The sequence below is a fragment of the Austrofundulus limnaeus genome, unplaced genomic scaffold, assembly GCF_001266775.1.
Source record: "Austrofundulus limnaeus strain Quisiro unplaced genomic scaffold, Austrofundulus_limnaeus-1.0 Scaffold70, whole genome shotgun sequence".
Taxonomy (NCBI): domain Eukaryota; kingdom Metazoa; phylum Chordata; class Actinopteri; order Cyprinodontiformes; family Rivulidae; genus Austrofundulus; species Austrofundulus limnaeus.
In genome coordinates this window covers 379,269-384,930 of record NW_013952472.1, presented here as the reverse complement: position 1 = coordinate 384,930, position 5,662 = coordinate 379,269, and positions in this window count along the sequence as shown.

The window sequence follows — 5,662 nt, the reverse complement described above, 5'->3', positions numbered from 1 at the left end:
CCATCACACTAAACCCTGGGATCAAACTTTCACCTTTGGCACTCTGCCCAACCTTGAGAGGTGTTTTTTTTTTTTGCTTCAGCTCTTGTCTTCAATGTTTTCCACCTGCAATTTGCTCTTCTCCTAATCTCCATTTGCTGAGCCATTAGATCAGAATGTAAACTTCGTAAAGCTTTGTTTTTTTCATTTTATTCTCCCCTGTTCAGACGTTTTGCAGTCTGAAAAGTATTGGTTTTTGTTTGTTTTGTTGTTGTTTTCACAAAAACTAGTCTTCTGCAATATTTTTATTTTTACGTTATAACAGTTTCATACATTTTGACAATGATTGCATTGTTCTGCATTTGTTGCAATATTTTTACAATTGCTTTGACCAAGAAAAAAGTTATTTTTTTCCTTGTATTTGAAAAAATTACGGCATTAAAGTAAAAAAAAACATCATTCTCTCAATTAGGGATGGGCGTTTTGGTTGGAAAATGTATCACGATATAAACATCTTATATCAGTCAACACAGATAATTATTGATTCTTTGTTTTTCTTTTGTTTTTGTTTTTGTTGAAATAAGGACCAGAAGAAAAAAGGCTGTTTAATACTGCCAAACTGGTGACATTTCTTCTTTTATCCACAATTTCCTCTCGAGCTGTTGCACCAGTTTTCTCCTTTCACTCCACGTCGTTATTTTTATTTTTAAACCATTCTGAGACGAAACATGAAACTGCTGTTACTCAACAGGGTGTTGCTAACCAAGGAGTTAGAGCTAACTGATGCCACCAAATTTATTTAGCTGGGAATGAGAGGTTGTATGGCTAAAACCTTTCCTCTCCCTACATTCCCCAGTGCAGTTTTGGATTTGAGTTCAGTGAAGTCATCGATATTCTATCACATATATTTTCTATCAATATTGCTATCAATAGTGTCTATCACAATATATATCCTTACTGATTTATCATCCAGCCTTACTTCCAACTCAAATAAAGATTTAATCAGCAAAGCATCTACCCATAGCATCATCTCCAAGAGCCACAGTCTGGAAGAACAGCACACACACTCATTATACACAGTCCACTCTGCATGGATAATGTTGTTCAGCTTTTTGTCTAACATGAACTGAACATTTGGAAAACTGTTTGGCCTGTCTTACATTAGTTGGTTTCCTAATATCTGCAATTAGTTATTCCAGCAACACAAATGCTGGTGATGGTGACCATCAGCCTGATTGGATTATCTGGAGGAAGAAGAAAAAATTGATTTCTGTTTTTGAGTGTGGTCAAAAGAAGCAGCAGCTAGATGAAAGCACTCTAAGATGTCGACTGCTGAGACCTGAGGACAGCCAAGCTTACAAGATGCCTCCCTCCTTCTCCAAACGAGGATTACAGCAGCTTTTCTAGAAAATAGCAGTGTTATAAATTAAGATTCATCATCTTGATGATGATTGAGGGATTGAATGCTTTGAATGAGCTGACACATGCAAACAGTGAGAAGACTGTGTGGAGGTATCCGGAAATGGGAGAGATTGGAAGTGACTCGAGGAGCAGGCCTTCCTGGAACTCGGTGCAAAACCAAAGAACCTCTCAGAGAGAATTCAGCATTTAGATGAAATAGAATGGCTGGTTCTACAGAGAATTTTCTCCCCACGCCAAGGAGAAGACAACAGCAGACTGTCATTAAAGCAACTAGAGATAACGAGCCAGTGGGAAACACAGGAATGTTTCTGCAAAACAGATTCACTGAAAACAATTTGTGAGTCAGAACAAGGTTCATTTTCTGACCCCTGCAAGATGTCTGCCACCAGATTCTGCTCTAAACCACAACAAGTTTGGAAAGAGACTGCCACAAATGAAGAAAAGCTGATAGCCAAGAGAGCTGTGGGTGAGATTAAGCATTTAAGGAACAAGAAAGTATCAAGTAAGTGTAGCTTTGCTGATAATATGGTGTCTGATCTCACAGCAAAGATGATGAAGATCACAGCTGAGTATACCACTCTGAAAAAGCTTGTCATCCATGCAGGAGCTGCTCACGTCATGAGGCGACAATCAGAGATCTTGGAAAAGGATTTTATTCACTTACTGAACAAGGTTCAAGATCGAGAGATGGAGGAATTCATTAGCAGGCCCGTCCCCACAGTTTGAGGTGTAGACTGTTGGCTCTTAATAAGTGTCTCAAGAAAGCCTGTGAAAAGGGCTCTATGAACTTTTTCGACAATTTCAGTATTTTCTGGGAGGAAAAACACCTGTTTGAGGCAGACTGACTGACTTTGAATCAGTTTGGAGCTGAATTGCTGGCCTCAAGTATACCGTACCTATTTCCTGAACCAGATGAAACAAGTTCCTGTTGAAGACAAACGACAAGAGGAGGCACGTAAGCTGATAAGTCAATCTGGAGGTGAAACAGGAGTCGTTTACACTAAGAAGGAACGAGGAGTACAGATGACTCAGGAGACTTCTGCAGAACCAGAACCACAGCAAATGGATTTCCCTCAAACTGCAACAGGAAAACGACCGGACCCTTAGCCCCACCAGAGGACCCCAAACCTTCTTCCCCAGACTATAAACTCTATAAAGTTTAGAGTTAATGGGCCTCATGCAAGAACATGTTCGTATTCTTATCCTAAATTTCTCTTACTTTTGTTCATACGAAGGGTTCGTACGAACATGTCACGTCAGATTCAACAAACTCTTCTATCTTCAGGAAAAGTGTGTAAATGAGCTGCGTAAATACACCTGTTCTATCCAGCTGCTCGTGCACGCGAGAGGAGATTAGCATAATTACCACCCCAAAAACACCATATAAGGCTATGTTTCCTGCCTCAGATATCAGGAAGTGTCCATTCAAGAAAAATGACAGCGAAAACTAAAAAGAAAAACTTTACGAGTTCAGAGACTGAAGTCCGTCTGTCAGAGATCCAGAAAAGAAAATCTGTCATTTTTAGCAGGTCAGCTGTGGAATAAAAAGAGCTGCTAAAAGTATAAACAACTGTGTTAAATCATTTTCATTTATTCAGAAGCCACACCGTCGCGCACCATAACCCCCCCACGCCCCGCGCTCGGTCGCAAGTGGTCTCAGTTGTGGTTCTGAAATATTTTAAAATAGCATTTTAAAATGTTTTCAAAATATGTCTGGCACTTAGGAGAAAATCCAGGACTTGCTGGAGAGATTGTGTATCCCCTCTGGTCTGGGAACGTCTCAGAGTCCCCCAGGATGAGCTGGAAGGTGTCGCTGGGGAGAGGGAGGTCTGGGTCTCTCTGCTGCTGCCCCGCGACCCGATCCCGGATAAGCCGGCCGGACGGACAATTTATATTGTTAGTCTAAATTATTACATTTAAAATTATAACTCTAATTCAAGCAGAATAGCCTATTGTCAACATAATTATGGAGTGTAATTTATTTTCAACTCAAAATATCTACAAACTAACAAAATATAAAGTTATTAGTGAAGAAAACCCGTCTGGATAACAGCAGACTGACTGCTCGTAAAATATACGACAGGTCTGGACCACTCGTGAATTTTGTTCGTATCTGAAAAAAATCTTAGAATACGAAAACATTGGTGAATGCCACAAATTCTCCTAAATCACTCGTATGCACAACTTAAGAACAAATCTGTGCGTACGAACGGTTCTTGCATGAGGCCCAATGATTTGATTGCTGTGTGGATGACAGGGGTGGACTGGCATACAAGTCTGACAGGAGTTTTCCCGGTGGGCCGATGGGTTTGTGGGGCTATGGACTATGGGTGGTTCGGCCCGATCTGCCGTGCTCGGCCCCAGGGTGCGCTTGTTTTGCGGTGCCACGATGCATCTATGGAGGCTGGGTTATAGTCAGCTTACTTGCGCATGGCGTGCATGCACCCTAGCCAGCGGTGGTGCTGTTTATACTTAGCGCTTACATTGTTGTAGATTTCTCCAAAAGGACACATGGCAGTACACTTTAGAACTTATGAAATGTTGTAAATAGGACAGCAAAGGCGTGATGAACAATCCGGTTGAGTGGTGCATGGGTGTGCAGCCTTTGCAGAGTTCCAGTCAGCTGATTTGCTCAGAGAGCAGCCGGCCGCGGAGTGAACTTATGGACCAAATTAAAAGTAACTCCCTGTTTGTCTCTCAGATCCCACAGAGAGATGCACGGTCCTGTGACTCCAGCTTGTCATTCCTCTGTGGAACGGCACCTGTCAATCACCAGGGGTGCAAAAAGTGAGGGTGGTTGGGAGGGGCTATACCCACCCCATCCCCCAAAATTTGGTGGCCCCTCCACTTATCTTTTTCTTTGCGCTCTTTTTAATTCCCCCCTAGCTATTTAGGGTTAGTAAAACCATATAAATGTAAAACTGTTTTTGCAAAACCAACAGTTGTTTTTTATTTACTTAAAATAAAACATAAACTTAAAAAAATCCTTCTGAATAAAGACAACCAGCATAAAATAAATGTCCTCAGCATTAGGATGCATGTTCTGAAGAGGTTAGCAAAGATGGTGGCACCTGCTGCAAAGCAGGAGAACGGAAGAAGTGGACAACTTACTGGTGGAAGATTGTTTTTTGATGTTATTTATTGTTTGTTTTTTTAAGTCCTACAGGCTCTGACATGTTAGAGTAATTTGAAACTGAGGTTTTTTAAAAAATTGTAAAACTTTAGAAAATCCACGTGATTGCTCTATATGTCTGTATACCTGCAAAATGTTAGAAAATCCTTGTAAATTATGGACAATCCGTACAACTTGACATGTTTGCAACAGGTACACTCTTGACATAAATGCTTAATGCTGACAAAAACAAGGGCATAAAATACTATAGCTCCAATACACTGACATGCTAAAAACTGTAGATTGCTGTCATATGTGAGGCAGTAAGGCAAAAAAATAGGCAAATGTATGTATATATTTGCCATTCTTATTAACAAACACCTTTAAAAATTGACTGATTAGCAAGAAATGGGATCATGTTATCAGTTTTAATGATCTGAAACTCTGTAAGTGCAGTGAGAAACATCAAATGTGCAATACGCTGAGATGTGTCATTAACTGTTGAGCAGTTGAATCATTAACTGATTGTGGCCAAAACATAGACCAGGAAAAAATCACACCTTTAATGAGCGACATAAAAAAAGCTGCAACAGAAAGAGCCATGAGTCCATCCAGACTTAACCTCCACATCCTCGCAGGTGCAGCCAATTACAGGTAATTAGCATACTGAAGCCCCACAAGGTGTCCCCCTGTCAGTGTAAGGGTTCTGGAAATGCAAATGGATAAAAGATTTTGAAAATTGTGCTCATTGTAACGAAAGAATTTGACTCATATTTACTATAAATGATTACTGCTCTTTGTTCTCAAATCAGAAAGAAACGGAAATATTTTATCACAGGGAGCATTTTGTTTTAAAACCACAAAATAACAACAGCAAAAACTATCACCAGTTAACGTGTACAAATATGGCTAATAAGAATTAGGATGCAGAATACTATGATAGTACAGTGTAAACAACTTTTTTGCATTCTTTTCTGACTACTGTTATATATATTTTAGCAATGATCACAAAATGCTATTTTCAACCGTCTTAAACATTTATTTGATTTCTGGAAATCATCTCAGGCACTATGAGCCTGCAGGATAATTTTTCTGGGTTCTGTACATGCAGTAGCATCTAACATCTTTGCCAGATGTACATATATATAT